This window comes from Corvus moneduloides, chromosome Z (assembly GCF_009650955.1).
Source record: "Corvus moneduloides isolate bCorMon1 chromosome Z, bCorMon1.pri, whole genome shotgun sequence".
NCBI lineage: Eukaryota > Metazoa > Chordata > Aves > Passeriformes > Corvidae > Corvus > Corvus moneduloides.
In genome coordinates, this window is record NC_045511.1 from 72,030,524 (window position 1) to 72,048,194 (window position 17,671).

The window sequence follows — 17,671 nt, forward strand, 5'->3', positions numbered from 1 at the left end:
CAATGCATTTTGCAAAAACACTCTCAAAAATTAACACGTTTATTTTCAGTTTGAGATACCTGGAACCTATGAAGCTCTTAATGCTTTTGTGAATACAGCATCTTTTGGTTTTCTTTAATTGCCTTTGAACATACAGCAATTACGTCAGAAAAAGTGGTACTTTTTGCACACCTCTAAATTTAAGAATAACATATACCACACAACTATTTGTTTTTCTACCACATGGAGAATTATTGGCTTGAACAGAAACCCCAACATTTGAATACTACTTCTGTTTTTTAATAATTATAGCCATTTTATTAAAAAGACTGGAAATTTTCCCTCAGATATTCAAGGCATTTTGGTCTATTAAAATGGTAACCTATTTTGGGTTAGAAATTTCTGAAAATTTCCCAAATTCAGAACCTACAAGATATTTATTTGTAAAAATGGTGATATATTGAAAAGTCATGCCCAATATGGCTCAACTGTTTAGAACAGCAGGCTGGAACAGATAAGATTCTTGGACCTCCTCCAGCTTGATTTCTAGGATCCCGTGACCTTCTGACAGTAATAAACTTTTTTTTTTTTAAATCCATAATATGATTTTTTTGCCATTGTTTTACTGGGTTTTTTCCATTAATTTACGGTTGTTTTTACTATTGAAGTACTTTTAATACCACATCATGCCAACATCCTAATCCTGAGGTGGAACCCTGCTGTACTAAATAATCTACAACAAGTTCATGGTCAAGAGATGGCAACAGACAGGTCTAGAAAATGTAATTTAGTAAGAAAGTAATAGTCAGTGTGATAGGCAATAGGCTGAAAATAATCTGGAGCAAACTCTTGCCAAATATATGTAGATGACAGCAATTAACTTCTGAAGAATAGAAAATAACTGAACATTCACAAGAACTTACCATGCAAAACCATACACTTCTCTGCTTAAACACATAGGTGTCTACAAAAGTCTACAAAGTGGCTTTGCAAAGCCACTTCAATCAATTCCTAGAGAAATTATTTAAGGCTGTATGTATGAAATCCCAAGTGTTGCTTTCACCAAGGGCTCCATAAAATCTTGGCTGCTGAGAAAACAGCTAGATGTGAACTATAGTGATCTGCAGGAATGGCTTTCCTTCTATCTGATGCAGTCTCTTAATAAGAAAATGCAGTCCATAGCTCATTATATGCAAACAGATTTAGTGTTGTATTACATACCCAATCTGCAATACACAAAAAAAAATCCTCAGATCTCCTGTGCAACAAGAGCTTTTTTTTTTAAATAAGGTTCTTCAATTCACTTTAATTTTCAAATGGCATTTGTACATTCTCACTGATGCCTAGAGTATATCACACTTATTTATCATGTGAATAGTATACTCTTTAGGCATGTATGTCACAGGTTGTTGGTAAAGAGCCCTATGTGATTTAAAATAATTAAGATTTAGTCATGCTATTTCTTTTTCTATAGTTGTTGCTCAGTAAGTTTTGAAAAGTAAATTCAGATTCTTCATCACTGGAATAGTTTTAACAGCCCTTGTGGTCTCCCTTTCATGTGACTCTCAAAGAAAAAAATGTAAACAGAATTATTCATGATAGTTTATAATGTTTGAGAAATCCTAGCACAATTAACAGTGCTGTTCACCCAGTACAAGCATAGGATTTGCAGTACAATCTTCCAGGTTCAAATGGTACCAAAGGGCTAACACAGGATGTAAGTTACCAGCTTTTTCCTTTCCTAGAAGTAGAACAAAACTTTCCTAATGTTGATGCGGGTGTGTGTAATTTTTCCCCAAACATAAAAGTCCCTGAGTCCACGTGAAGTAAATGAGAACTATCTGCCACCTCAGGAACTAACCCAGCATATTATTTTTCCACAAATGTAGTGGAGTTCCAAGGCAGTTCCTATTTTTCTAAGTAAAATAAAACTTTCTGAGGTATTCAGCTCACTCCCTCTTCCTCTCTCTCTCGCTCTCAATCTCTCTCTCAAATATCTCTGAAATGCATTTGGTTTAGCCTAAAAATAAGTGTGCTTGTACTTTATCTAAAGAGATGCAACCCTCCATTCTAACATGAGGGTCAAAGAGAGGATGCTAGAATCAGCTGCCACTTATTTTTATATTTTGAGAGAGAACACAAATGACTGAGAACTTATTTGCCTTTTAGATAGTACCTCTCTCCAAGATTTTGAGACAGCCAAGCCCAGCAAAGAAAATAATTCAATCTCTGAAATCTTGCAAAGCTTATACTGGAAGTATAAGGTAATTTTATCACTCCTGCTTTCAGATAAGAAAGGATATATATACCAGCCCAGACATATTTAATTTTTCAAACAAGATGTAATGCACCTAGAGGGCCACCAAAAACGTTGTAGAAAGATCTTTCAAATCTGAGATCAGCAGGGAATATGAACTCCACCTTGAGTTAACTAGGAAACCATTTTACAAGGTTTGTTCTTAAATCTTTGGAGTGATCTTCATTGATCAATGAAGACATGACACATCAATTGGGAGCCTTAAACTTGTAGCAAAACTACAGGGATTTGCAATAAAAAAAAGGCAGAAAACCCAAATGATCTCACAGTATCAATCAGTGGAAATTTACAGCTCTCCCACAGTAGTACCAAGGGCCTGTTAAGAGCTGCTGGCTTTTTTCTTTAGCTTCTCTGAAGCTTTAACTCTGTAATTCCTAAAGAAAGTATTATATATATCTATCACTTTTTATTTAATTTTTGAAGAAAATAATGTGAAGAAATTTAATAGTAAACTTTAAGCAGAATTATATTTTAAAGGTTATGAACAGTTTTGTGGAAATCTATTATTAGCAACTAGATGATGATGATGACGTTGATGATGATGACAAGGATAACTTAATCCTTAACATGACATTTCACAGTATTTTGTATGTGCAAACCTGTAAATGCACAAGTCTATAGGATTAATGCACTTCATAAAGGAAAAGCTGCCAAGAAACAAGGTTAAGTGTTTAAAAATAGACAATTATAACCTTATACTTCTGAATACTGATTCTCCTCAGCTGGAAAGGATGAAGCAGCAATCTATCTCTGCAAAAGTTCAAGGCATAAGATCCTAAGGCTAAAGATGACTAGTTCTAATACTAGCTCAGACAAAGGGTATGAAATTATGTTAGGTTTAAAGTAAATATCCTTTGCACTAGCATTTATTTCATAGGTGAATTTATTTCAAAACACTTGCGCCTCCTCTGATGGTGATTCTAATTTTCTCAGTAAAGTTTCTTTTATTGCCCATAAACCCTGCTCCCTGTGGAGCAGCCTTATTTTCCAAGCTTCAAAATATATGGAAAATTCTTCCTATCATTCCTGCCCTGTCCGATCACAATATTCAGAGACACAGCATAGCCACATTATGCCACATATTTTTTCAATATTAATTTAAGTAAATATAAGTAGATTTAATTATTTAAGGAAATTTAAGTAATAACACTATGTTAACTTGGGTAAATTTAAGTCAAGTAGGAAATCTATTCTTCAGAACTCCAAAAACTATTCTTACCTCCCTCATTTTCAATCCTTACAAGTTGTAGAGAATAGAGGATGTAAAATAGGAATCGCCAGAAAGTGAGAGCTGAGAACCCATATTGCAAACCTCTTTGCAACCATTATCACATGTCTTGGGGTGACTTTTTGATGCTGTATCCCCTATCGTCTGCCCTATGCCAGACATGAGTTCTGTGCCTTTAAAGGTAGCTCTGGAAGGGGGGGGGGAAGGTGGTGGAATTCTTTTGGCGGCCTGTTGTCATAGGTTAGCAAGCATAGTCCCGGAAGGGATGTCCTTGCTAAAGGGTGCTTACAGTTTCCTCTGGGACCTGATAGAACCTATCAGCTGGCCAGTTTGAATATGGACAATTCTTTAAGCCACTTAAAGTTGTGATCACCTCTGTGATCCACATTTAAGAATAGGCAAACTCCCCCCCAAGCTCTCTCTCATTTCCGTGCTGGCACAGGTGGCTGCGGGCCCCGTGCGGGGGCCAGCGGGCCCAGCCAGGCCCTGCTTGGGCCAGGCCGGGCCGGGCCACGGCCATCCTGGAGCCGATGGACCTGTTCCAGCCGTGGAACCCCCCCCCACTGCCTTGCCGTGGGCAGCCGGAACGGCTCGGCTCTCCCCCCCTCTCCACTGCGATAAGAAAAATTCAACATTCCAGCTGCAAAGCTGCAAGGCTGAGGTGAGATTAACCCTTTTATTGCTGTGAAGAGCTGAAAACCTGAGGGAAGAGAGAGAGGAGATGCTTAAAGCTGAAATTCTGTTGTGAAGCTATGATATATCAGAGTATCCCGTTGTAATTTCATGAAGATATGGGGGGTGGAGTGTTCAACTCGTAAGCAAAAGCACCCGCGCTGAGATAGGCAGATGCTGACGCAGCTGTAATTTCATGAGAAGTTTGGACAGGGAGAGATGGACCAGATGAGGACTTTTGCTCCACATGGGAAAGGAGAAAACCTCAGTTCCTAGAGATGCTCCCAGAGATAGTCCTAGAGATGAAGATGAGGAAGACCCTTTGCTCCCAGGGAAGGAGAAGGGCTTCTGTTTTTGTTTCTGAACGGCTCAATCTTAAAATTGTACCCCAAAAAACTTCAAGAGTGGACGCCCGAAAGCAGTTGCGGGAAAAGCTGCAAGTCGGGGGAAAGGACTCACATGCAGGGAGAGAGACTCCTCTTCCTAAATGGACTGAACAATATTTGGAAGTGGGCGGCTGTCTCGTTGTGATAATTTTTCACGGCACGAGCAAGAAGAGACTTCTCTTTCTAAATGGACTGAACAAGGTTATTATGGAAGTGGTAAACAGACTGAACATCTCAAGGGTTGTCTTTTTATATTGTCAGTGGGAGAAGGGAGGAAGGTGGGGGGAGGAGGAGAGTTCTGAAGGTGGTATAATATTTTTTTTTTTTTCTTCTTTTAGGTCTGTTAATAAAGTTCTTTATATTCTTTCAAGTTTGGTGCCTGCTTTGCATTTCTCCTAATTCTTATCTCACAGAAGATAAACAGTAATGAGTATTTTAGACCAAACCACTACACTAAATTGATGTTTCCGCCCAGTTACAAACCAAACCCGCGACACCTGTGTAAAAAACACAGATAACTCCCTCAGTTTCTCTCCCCAGCTCTCGGCTTTGCAGCAGGGCAGAGAGGTGCATTCTTTGGCTTTTTAGCTAGCTTCTTGTTCTTTAGCTGAAGCAAGGAGTTTTCCTGGGACTGTGGCTTCTTTTTTCTTCTGGAACTGTTCTGCAATACCAGAACGTGACTGGGAGGCCCCACACTGTGGCCTGGAGAGGCCCACACCACACCCCACCTCCAGAGAGAGCAGAGCCACACCTACAGAAAGGACTCTGAATCTAATCAGGTTTTTTTGCACTGTGAGAGGTTTTATTATTTAACATTATTCTTTTTTTTCTTCCCTCTCATGCCTGCATACATGCTGCTTGTTAAATAAATAGGTTTTTTTCACTTTTCTCCTGGAATTTCTTTCCAAACCTGGTGGGAGGGGTCTTCCATTAGAGGACCCATTCATTTTGGGGGTTTCCTCATAATTTGTCTCAAACCGAGACATTATACAACTTATCATTAGACATGATCTGAGGTCAGGCAAGTCACCAGACCTCATATTTCTAAAGATTTTTAAAACTATCTCTCTTTTCCTGTACTGCTGGAGTATCAGGTTACTGAAAAGGTAATTAAAAGTTCATCATAAAATACATGATTGAGCTGGATACAGGTGAAAAAATACTTTCGCTCTTTCCCTAATAAAAACAGCATGAATCCTGTATGTCTTGACATAACCATCTAATTTCATTTAATTGTCCAGGGGACCTCCATGCTTATCTGGATGATTCTCCAGATATAACTCTTCGGGGTACTTCAAACAGTTTAGCATTTTTCATAATTTACTCTAAATTTACTCAATAAATTCACACTTAAATTGATCTTTTGCTAATGTACTGCTGCCCTAATTGTGTGAAGCCTCCTTACTTGCTCATGTTTTTATTCCCTTGTCTTCTAAATCAAAACAACAGAAGCAGAATGGATATGCATTCTCCCAGAGCTTTGGAATCTAAAATTATTTTCTTCACACCTATGGAACTCTTTCTCTGATAATACATTATCATGTTTTATTATTATCTTTATTTAATTACCAACCCAGGCAATTGCTAATATATTGCCAGATGAATTAGTAAATGGCTCATCATTCTTTCTGATGAATGAAGGTATCTGAACCATAAAGCTGGTGAATGGCTGTCCAGAATCTAAACTAGGTTTTCAAAAACTCCCGTGTAGTGGTTTTGGTCCAAAATACTCATTACTTACTTATTTACCTTCCGTGAGATAAGAATTAGGAGAAAGCAAAGCAGGCACAAAACTTAAAAGAATATAAAGAACTTTATTAACAGACTTAAAAGAAAGGAAAAAATATTCAGTCCAAACCTTCAGAACACTTCTTCTCCCCCCACCTTTCTCTCTTCTCCCACTGACAACCCTTGAGATGTTCAGTCTGTTTACCACTTCTATAATAACCTTTTTCAGTTCACTTAGGGAGAGGAGTCTCTCTTGCTCATGCTATGGAGACATCTCCACAAGAAGTTCTCTCATGGCTTCAGTACCAGAGCTAGACAGCTGCCCAGGCTGGTTCTCTGCTTGCATGTGAAAGTCCCTTCCCCCAACTTACAGCGTTCCCCACAACTGCTTTCGAGGGTCCAGTCTTGGGCTACTGGGGTACCATTTTAAGGATCAGCTGTTCAGAAGCAAAGGTTCTCTTCACCTATCTCTGGGAGCATCTTCATCTCTAGGATCAGAGGTCTTCTCCTTCCAATTTGGAGCAAGAGTCCTCATCACTTCCATCTCTCCCTGTTCAAACTTCTCATCAAATTACAGCTGCTTCAGCATTTGCTTATTTCAGCACAGGTGCTTTGGCTCACAAGTACAGTTTGAACGCTCCACCCCCCCAGGCTTTCAAGAAATTACAATGGGTACTCTCATATATCATAGTCCATCACCACCATAGCTTTACAACAGAATTTCAGCTTCTAAGCATCTCCTCTTTCTTCTCCCTCAGGTTTCAGCTCTTCCTTCTTTACTGACTTTGGTGTCTCTCTGGTGTTTTCTTCACCTTCCTTCTTCCTCAGACTCGGAAGAGGATTGATGTCAGCAGGATTCATCTGTTCTGGAGCAAACTTACAGCACGAAAAGGGTTAATCTCACCCGGCCCCGCAGCTGGAATTCGCTTCTCTCTGTTGGTCCCATGATCTTTGCCAGGCAGCAGGGCAGCTTCAGCTGAATCTTCGGCCGCACTGGAGGGGAGGGTGTGGAGCCATGCCATCTGCATGTAACAGTGCTGGGGCGGGCGGGGTGCAGATGGAAGAGGTCCACACGGCTCCAGGATGGCTGTGTCCTGGCCCGGCCCAGGCTGAGCAGGGCCTGGCCCAGCCCCACTGGGCCACATGGGCTCCCCCCCAGTTACCTGTCCCAAGGCCAGATGCAAGAGAGAGCTTTCCCAGGGTTTGTTCATTCTTAAATGTGGATCACAGAGGCGTGTCAAGCTCCTTCAGTGGCTTAGAAAGTTGCCAATATTCAAACTACCCAGTTGATAGGTTCTGTCAGGTCTTAGAGGAAGCTGTAAGCACCTCTTTGCAAGAAAATCACTTCCGTAGCTATGCTAACCCATGACATCCTGAAATGTTTTTAAATAATATTTTGTCATATATTCAGATAACTTTTTTAGAACTGGGAATTGGACAGAGAATTACTAACGAATGTACGTTATTTTTCTAAAGATCAAGTAATGGCTACTTGAAAACTCTCACAAAAATAAATTAGAAATTAAAGTTTAAACCATGCGATTTATTTTAAATACATGTGTGCAGAAACCAATATGACAATCACAAAAGTCCATGCCATTTCATGTGAAATGAGCACTTAACCTACTGTTAAAGCTTTACCTATCACAAAAATACGTTAGCACAACATAACTTAAATTTATACGTAAATATATATATATACATATATATATACATATATATATATACATATATATTAGACCCTTTCTTCACGTTTTATGTCTTACAAATACTGCTTCTTGTCTACAGACAAATACCTACACTTGTGCCAGGATGTGCCATGATGTTTTACATGTTCACGTGTAGAAAAATAAGGTTTGTAGAGGAAGTTAGAAGCTTTCATTATTCAGTTCAAATAGAATTAGTTTAGTGTTATGGAGAGTTGATTTTATTACCAGTTTTGTCACTGAAATATCTAAAAGAAAGCATGCAAATATTTGCACATATGATCCTTTCTTCAAGCAAACAAGCTCTGACCACAATATTTGAATTGGCAAGTTTTAGTGGCTGAGAAAAAAAGAAGACAAAAGGAAATGGGGCGGAGGGGAGGGGGAAAGAAAACTGATGGAGATAAAATGAAGAAATTAGTTGTGGGTGTTGTTTTAAAAAATTAGTAAATGTCAACAAGCTCATCTTACAGCCTTTCAAAAACATCTTGTAATAAACTGTCCATCCTAGTGATGCCATGAAGATTTTTTGCCTTTTATTTTATACCCCTATTACACATTTTTTACAACTTCTGTATTCTTAGTGCTTTTTCCCTACATTCTTGGACTTGTTTGTCAAGCTGAGAGACTAAACATTTTAGAAGCTTTGTAGTTAGGGACCAGTGTGCCCCAGACCCCAAGGTGCTCTCCAGAACACATTCTGTAAACTAAGATAGAACCATCCAGGGGAAGGTTCCTTGGGGAGGGGGGCTCAGTTGAGCCTCTCACTGGGGAATCTTTGATAGATATGCTAATTAGTAAAATCTATAATGTTATACCCGATTTTTTGGGGTGTACATTTTCGCAGGGTGCATTTCAATGCATATGACCTGGACGTGTGCACCTAAGGATCCTTAAAAAAAATACCAAGGTAAAATCCCTTTTCCCCTTCTAACCGTGTATGACTCTTGATTTTAAGACCAGGAAAAGGCATCACTAGGCATATTTCCACGTAACTTCCTCCCATGTCTGTTTCTCAAACCACTAACACATTTATAACATAAGTAGGGGTAATGTCTCTGTCCCAATTCCATCTCTGGTTACAAATTAAGTCACAGGCCTTTTTGATTTTTATTGCTCCTTCCCAGAACCTAGCACAGAAGATTTTCTCGTAAGAAACATCAATCACACTCAACCTCAGAAAGAAAACACCTTGAAAATTACTATCCTGTAAAGTCTTAAAGAGCACAGCTGCCTTTATCAAACACTGGTTTGGCCACAGAAGGATTTTGCCATGAGATAAACACGGAGTGGACAGGCTGCCTCTAACTCCAAGTCTGGTGGAAGCAAGGTTTGGTTAGCACATCCTGGGTGCACATCCAGGCAAAAATTACCACTGTGGTAAACTGTAAAGGAACTGCTCACACACATGTTACTGGTCAGACAAAGATCCTCTCAAGTTATAGGACAGATGGCATCTGGAATCACCAAAACCCCCCACCCTGAATATGCCTCTGTGGTTAACTGAAACTTGGACTGTAAGTTAAACCACCAAGACAGGAACTTGAGATAAAGGTCAGTTGTCCATTATCTCAGGCATAGGTGGAGGAAAGCAAAGCTGAGGGAGAATTTATCACTGATAGTGACAGGATTTATGTGCCATGAGGAAAGCAAACTCAGCAACTGTGCTGAAATCAGCTTGGACTGGGTGAAAGGTAATTCAGGCGAAGGGAGATTACAACCACTGACAAAAAAACACCAACTCAAAAGAAGAAAAAGACTGAATATGGGACTAAGTAGCATTAGAGGTGAGGGAATCATTTAACTAATAGAATAAGAGAACAGCGTAAAAAACAAGCATTAATTTCTTTGTTTGCTAAAAGAGATAAATAATGAACAATTTTCAATGACTTGAGGATCCCCACTGTTGAGAAGCCTAGGCTGGAGAGGGAGCAACAGGATGCTGCTGTATCTATGGGCCATGACTCTCTTCTGCTTCATCTGACTCTCTCCCCTCTTCCACTCTTCACCCTTTGCTTTTATCTTTTTCTTTCTATCTCTCTACCTCACATTTACTATTAAATAACTTATTTCTGGCTTCGGCATATGATCTTGTTTGCACCTTAATTTGGGCAGAGGCATCTCTCAACAATAGGATCTTAACATGTCCCAAAAGATGCCCTAACAGATATTATGCCCTTCTATCATTAGAGCTGTACTTAGCCACTCTTCCTATTTGAATTCTTATGCATCAAAAATAATCTTAATAATCTACATTATGTGGGTGTATGCAGCTTATAAATTCTTCAAAATTTCATGTTCTCCTACAATATTCGCAGAGAATTCTCTCAAAATCTTTCCCGGTTTTTGTTCTGCAAAAAGTGGGAGGCTGCTGCCTTCTCTCTTTCATTTTCTACCAGTTGGGAGAAAAGGGATTCATAAAGTCAATTATTATGAGAAGAGATAGCAATTTCAATTAGCACAGCAATTTTCATATATCATGATGTCCCAAGGCACTTGAAAATAATATATTGTAAAAGGACTGGGTTATTTTTAGTGGCATTTTTAACTGTTGTCACCTACTTTACCAACTCACTTTCCTTCTGCATGCTTCACTTGAAGTATAGGTCATGCATAACTCTGTAATTAACAAGTCAGTGCAGGAAGACAGAAAGAGCAGCAGTTTTTAATTCATTAGCTTTTCACCTTTGAAGACCTGTGCTTAAAGCTTACTTCATCTCTGTCTGCCCCAGGCTCATGTTGATATATCTGCCTCTCTTTCTGAGCCCAAGCCATTGTTAATTGCAGTACTCCAACCACACACTAAAAAAAAAAAAATAAGGGAGCAGCAAAACCTTGCACTTCTCACTGATCAGATTTTCAGTGCTCTTCTTTTTTACGTCTCTTTTAATCTTCCCTTCTTTGGGAGGAGGTAATTTGGAAATTAAAAGTGGTGTTTTATACTGGCTCTCTTTCTGAACTCACTTCTTTTATTTGCCACTAGTATAGGCTACTGGGTATATCAGCTTGGGAGCATTCAGTAGTGACTTTCTCTCTGAATTAGCTCTGAATGATTTCAGGTTCTCTTCATCATGCCAACAATGTTCTTGATCATAGTGAATGTCTACGCATCAAATATTGCCAGCATTTGCCAATCTTTCGCCCATTAGGGGCTCCTACATTTCTCATCGGAAAATTCCAGTGGAAAGTGGTGGCGTACATTCTGGACACAGTATTTATGCAATCAAAACACAGTCAACTGGCCCTGACCAAGTTGTAAAAGAGCACCCAGAGACCCTGGAGTGTCAAAAAGCTTTATCTTCTGCAAACTCATTCAGTATCAAATCAATAAAGTAATGCAAAATATTATGCATACGAGTGTATCCAAAATGATCTCTTATGGATGTTTTCAGCCCTACTTATGTGATTCCAACTTGTGGTGGCCGGTGAGCCAGTGGTACAAAGGACAAAGAGTCTGCTGGTGGGACAGTCCCTAAGACCAGAGTGTCGTCCCCAGGTTATGGTGAACAGAAGAGGCTTCCCCTGGGACGCTTTGCTTTTGCTTTGTTAATGTATCCCAGTTCTGCTTCCCTTGCTGGCCGTTGGCCTTCCCACCCCATATGTCCCATGTCCTAGAAAGTTCTCACTCCAGGTTCCCCCATTGGCCCTTGCCCCTCACCACTCCCCCAGAGCTTCCCCATTGGTTCCCATTCCCTAGTCCCGCCTGTGTACCGCCCCTGTGCCCTCAGACGTCCCTGATGCTCGATCTGCTCCCCTACTTAAACCTGGACCTTCCATTGTTCTTGGTCTTTGTCCTTGGAGCCCTCCACGAGTGTGGCTGCAATAAATCGCTCCTGTGGAACTCTATACAGAGACCCTTTCCTATCTCTTTGCCGTTGACCCATTTTAAGGAGCTATCCATGTGTGCGTGCCTGTACACGTGTGTGAGTGTGTGGTGGTCCTGCCGAGTGGCTTTGCTTTGAAGACGCTTTTAGGAAGGTTGTGGCATGTAGGAGCTTGGGTGGGTCGGACAGTCGGGACGGACGGAGACGAGAGATCTCTGAAGTCAGATCTTGGAACATGCGATTTATTGCAAAGGGCGTGGGTACAGGGGCACTGCTTAGAGCTGCCAGCCGCAGCTCGGAGCAGGCCCAGGAGAGCAAGAGTGTAAAAGTAAGAGCAAGTAGGTAAGAGTGGAGTAAGAGTGAGCGAAGAGGAGGTAAGTAAGAGAGTAAGCGGGTAAGGGAGTAAGTAGAGTGGTACAGAAGTTCTCATTACAATACAATAAATCATCTTCTGTACTGAATATTCTAATTGTCACTAACCAATCTAATACAAGATACAAATCCTATAGCATTTACATACAGCCTATAAGAGTTCTTATATTACCATAGAGTGTTACATCTTAACTTCTAAAAACTACTCTTTGGACCCCTTCTGCTGAGCTAGTAGGGTCTGCTCTGACCCTTGGACCTGCCTGCAAGCAGAGGGTATTGTTCAATCAAGAGGGGATTACCTTCAGTCGGCCATACCATTGTTTTCCAGTTGTTCAGTAACTAAGATTTGGTATCTCAAAGGTGGCCTTCATTTCGATGTCGCTTATAGTTTTCATATTCCCAAAATCTTTTGTCAGGCAATCATATTTATAAGGCTTTCCTGTTTCATCTTCCCCAACAGCGGCACCCCACGGTCCAGCACCACAAAGCCACAGCGCCCGGCTGGCAACACCAACTAACTGTGGAACTATTGAATTTGCATTTGCAACTTTCTTTCAAAAAGGTAAAAAAACAGTTCAGTCTTTCTTTTACATACTTTCATAACTTCCCAGTCACTAACAGATCTAAACTCTCAATGCATTTTAAAGGACAATCCCTATTTTAAATAGCAGAAACCGAGGCAATTCAGACTGGTCCATTCCACACTCACACAGACACACACACACACATAACTGTGTTGCAAAAAGTTGCAAAAGTTTTCACATAGGTGAAAAGCTATTAATAAAATCTAGAGCTCTATATTTTGTGGTACAGAAATACTTTTTTTTCTATGCTTCTGTCTGACATTGCTGTGGTACATCATAAATTCCCATGCATCATAAGTGCAGCCAAAGGAAGGCTAGGGAACCCTGCACTTAACCATCTGTCCTTCCTTTGAACACACAAAATACTATACAGGTAATGACACTGATATGGTCTGAAGGGCAAACTCTTTGGTGAAATTGTCAGTTTTGTTACCTGTGTTGGTTGTACCAGAAGTTAAAATACTTAAAATAGCTCTAACCACCTATGAGATTTTGGAGAAACAATGGAATTAATAAAGAGCTCCTGACCAAGCAAATATCCTATTTTAAAGTTTCTCTTGAGACAGATTACCCATAGATGCAGAAAATCAATGTTCTGCAAATGCTGCGAAGTATTCAACAATGTATAAAATTTAATAATAATAAATAAAATAAAATAAAATAAAAATAAAATTTAAAAAAATGTAAAAATAAATTTTAAAGAATCTTTTCAGCTTGAACATTTGTGTGTTACAAATTACGTGTTACTTCTGAGATTACCTCTATCTAGACCTGATATGTATGCAATGTACTGCTGCTTTTCAACTTAGATTATTTCCCTATTCTTTAAAATTGTAACTGCCTTGAGCCTTTCTTTTATTTCCATAAAAAGAAATCTTCCCACTGCATTCAATTATTTCTTAAACTGTGAATTTAAAATGGTTGCCTTTTGCAAGCTTTTTGGTAGGCAGCTGCTTTCAATAGTTTCATATATACATACATATACATGTGTGTGTATATATATATATAATGTATATATATACGTAATATTGTTGTCTGTCCTTTCAAATTACTGGCAAGATGTCTAAATGAATAGGGTCACTGTGAAAAATATACCCATCAAGTCTAGAAAAGGTTTACATCACATAGATTCCATACTTTGTGTTGTAAAGAGCACAGCAGTTTAAGCATTTTTTTCACGTCCTCAGGTCTAGCCAAGTAGCAATTTTATGGTCTTTATCCTAACTACATGAATGAAGGCATCTTTTATATCCATCAAGCTGCAAAATCTAGTCCATTATACAAAAAGCTGTATAAATTAAATAACCCCAAGAAACACTCTCCCACCTGAATCTGGTTATCAAGAGCTGTCTGTGTCACATGGTTTCAGCATAAAACCAACTACCCAATCATTTTGAGATCACCATCACAAGTCGTTTACTTTTCAATCCTTAGCTGTCATGTCAGAATATGCCTCCTATGCATATGCCTGGTTATAATTAATGACATTCAGAAAAGACATCTAAATACATTTTCCAGAAGAAAACACATGGTGAGAGCCTGCAGAATAATCCTGGGACTGAACCAAGCGCACTTTACTGTGATGTCTTTATGCACTGCCTTAAATTCTACGTTCAGTGAACTGATATCTCACTGCATGACAAGGGTGGGAATGTGACTTTAGGACTGAAAGTTTTTCTAACCCTTGCTTGTGTATTTTTAAAGCGTTTTCATCATCTCAAGTATTTTCAGGAAGAAAGACCCTATGGCTTTCAACGTACAACTGCTCTCCATAACCTCTCTTCTGCTGTCTTTAAAGAGGCCATTAAAAGGCACCCTACACTTAAATATTTAACAACACACTTACATGGACCTTGTGCTACAGATAGCCATGCAGGACAGACCTCATAGGGATGCTTTTCAATATATTACCTCATTTAGGAAGTATCCTTTATGTAGATTTAGCATTCCAACATGGTATTAATTGTTCAGGAGGCTCAAAAGGATAGTTATCCATGGTTTCCATGTGTTTCCAGACTTCAGACACTAGCTAGGTTTTTGAGTCTAATTTAACCAATTCTGTAATTCTATTTAGTCCTAGCTCAGGCACTTTGTATTACTTCCCCTCACCTTGTGGCTATGCAGCAATCCCATTGTTGAAGTTCTTCATCCAGAAAGGGCTGGATGCTGATTTCCTGTAATGCTTATTCTGGCACAAACAAGACTTTGATGTCAAAAGATGCAAACTTTACCCTGTGTTCTAACAGATTTTCTGCTTGTGTAAATCATCTCATGATATGTTTTGTATAAGCTCTATCCATCACATTTGTACTTGAGTTTTGAATTAAATATTAGTATAAATGACTCTAATTTTGTACAAAGCCAAGCAGAAATGAGGAATGCAGACTTTTCCAGGGTTTTCTGGGGAAGGTGCAAAAATATTCTTCAGGTAAAAAAACAGTAGCAGTAGCTGTGACAAGTGAAGGACAATCTCAAGCAAAAAGATGTCAATTACCCAGGTAAATTCCCGCTTTTTCATTAGAGAAGTATTTTGTAGAGCATTATTAAATTTCTCTTCCCTAATACCCCCAAACACTCTTTACATTATAAAAACTTACTAACTTTGTTAATACATATATTAGTTCACATTAGATGCAGTAATGTAATGAGTTAGTCAAATTTTACAGGATTGTAAAATTCGATTTGTATTCTTCATGCTTAAGCAAAACAAAGTAAAAGGCAGCCTGGCCCTAGAAATAAGGACTTTGCTTCTTGGAAGATTAGAGCTGTCCATGAAGGACAAAGGATACCCCTCTACAACTGAGGTAACACCAGCATCCTTGCCTATCTAATATCCTACCAGAAGGATCTGGCATCATAGATACATCACTACTTCAAAACTGATCCCAGGGACATCTGGATAAATAGACAAGCTGCAAGAACTTGCAATGGTGCAAAAGTACCATTGCTTTGCAAACTTCTACTATGGTTAGTAATGAGCAATATGGGTGCTAGGGCTTAGTCAAATCACATTGTATCTGAACATTTGAATTAAGAACCCTGTGTAAAGTCACATTTGGGGCATCCCAGTATGAATAGGACCCCTCGTGCTTGAAGCAAAACTTACTGTTGTGATTCTATATTTTTCATCCTACAGTGTCTTCTTGTTTGCATGGCCAGTTGCAAATCTGCAGCCCAGCACCACATGTGACATTCATGTATATGAACGTAGATTCTACATTTCACAAGAGAAATAGGATCCAAAATTATTCTGATTTCCTAAATTACTTTAGGTAGACTGACAACTTTCCTGTGCCGGTATGTTTGATACAGAGCAGTTAGTGAAAATATGTTGTCTATGGGAAAAAAATCTGCTTTACTATAATTAGTCTTTTTATTATTAATTTGTTACTGAATGTTTTTCCTTCATCTTGCTTGTAGAAAGTGGAGAAACACTACTACCCACATTTTACTGATGGAGAATGAAGGCACAATGAAAGCAACATCCCAGGAGTGAAAAACAGGGAGATTGGAGCAATTCAAGAATTCTGTTTCTGCAGGTTCAATACCCAGGCAAAACATCTTAATGCGTGAGTTTGTTTGAACAGTCACAGTTGAAAATCTCCAGGATAAGTGTTCTCAAATAAGTTAACTGTGGAAAGTAGTATCTAGAGGAGTTCGCTTTCACACTTTTCACAGATACTTTTGAAAACAGCCTTAAACAAATAATGGATATTCTGCTAACATCAGGACTACATAAAGAGAGAGGTTGGTAATACTGGCATTTTTGCGAATGTTCTATATACTCAAGGACCCGTCTAGTTACTTCTGGGAGCCCCATATATTGTACAAGGCACAAACCAATGGGAATCTGAAAGCAAGCAGTTATTCAGGTACATGTAGAATGAACAGATGGTAAAATGTTTGAATACAGTGTTGTCATAGGTTAGCAAGCATAGTCCCGGAAGGGATGTCCTTGCTAAGGGGTGCTTACAGTTTCCTCTGGGAACTGATAGAACCTATCAGCTGGCCAGTTTGAATATGGACAATTCTTTAAGCCACTTAAAGTTGTGACCGCCTCTGTGATCCGCACTTAAGAATAGACAAACTCCCCCCCAAGCTCTCTCTCGTTTCCGGCGCTGGGACAGGCGGCTGTGGGACCCAAGCAGGGCTCAATGGGCCCGGCCCAGGCCCTGCTCGGGCCAGGCCGGGCCGGGCCACGGCTCCAGGATGAACCCCCCCAGCAGGGTTGTGGGCAGCCAGAGCAGCTCGGAACCCCCCCCCCACTGCGGCCAAGATTTCAGCAAAGCAGCACTGCTGTCCGGCAGAGGCCAGGTGACCAACAGCGATAAGCCACACAGCTGCAATGCCGAGGTGAGATTAACCCTTTTAGTGCTGTGAAGAGCTGAAAACCGGAGGGAAGAGAGAGAGGAGATGCTTGAAGCTGAAAGTCTGTTGTGAAGCTATGATATATCAGAGTATCCCGTTGTAATTTCATGAAGATATGGGGGGTGGAGTGTTCAACTCGTGAGCAAAAGCACCTGCGCTGAGATAGGCAGATGCTGACGCAGCTGTAATTTCATGAGAAGTTTGGACAGGGAGAGATGGACCAGATGAGGACTTTTGCTCCAAATGGGAAAGGAGAAAACCTCAGTTCCTAGAGATGCTCCCAGAGATAGTCTTAATGACGAAGATGAGGAAGACCCTTTGCTCCCAGGGAAGGAGAAGGGCCTCTGTTTTTGTTTCTGAACGGCTCAACCTTAAAATTGTACCCCAAAAACTTCCAAGAGTGGACCCCCGAAAGCAGTTGCGGGAAAAGCTGCAAGTTGGGGGAAGGGACTCACATTGTGAGCAGAGAGACCTCTTCCTAAATGGATTGAACAATATTTGGAAGTG

At 39.9% G+C, this 17,671-nt stretch overlaps 1 long non-coding RNA gene across 2 annotated transcripts in view; it reads left to right on the forward strand.

Annotated features, from left to right (window-relative positions):
- LOC116438376 overlaps positions 1–16,786 on the forward strand; it is a 46,638-nt gene extending 29,852 nt beyond the window's left edge. For both annotated transcript variants that reach the window (XR_004237701.1, XR_004237700.1), the window contains exons 3-4: positions 12,673–12,774; positions 16,217–16,786. This is a non-coding gene — a long non-coding RNA (uncharacterized LOC116438376). The remainder of the gene's footprint in view (positions 1–12,672; positions 12,775–16,216) is intronic.
- The last annotated feature ends 885 nt before the right edge of the window (positions 16,787–17,671 follow it).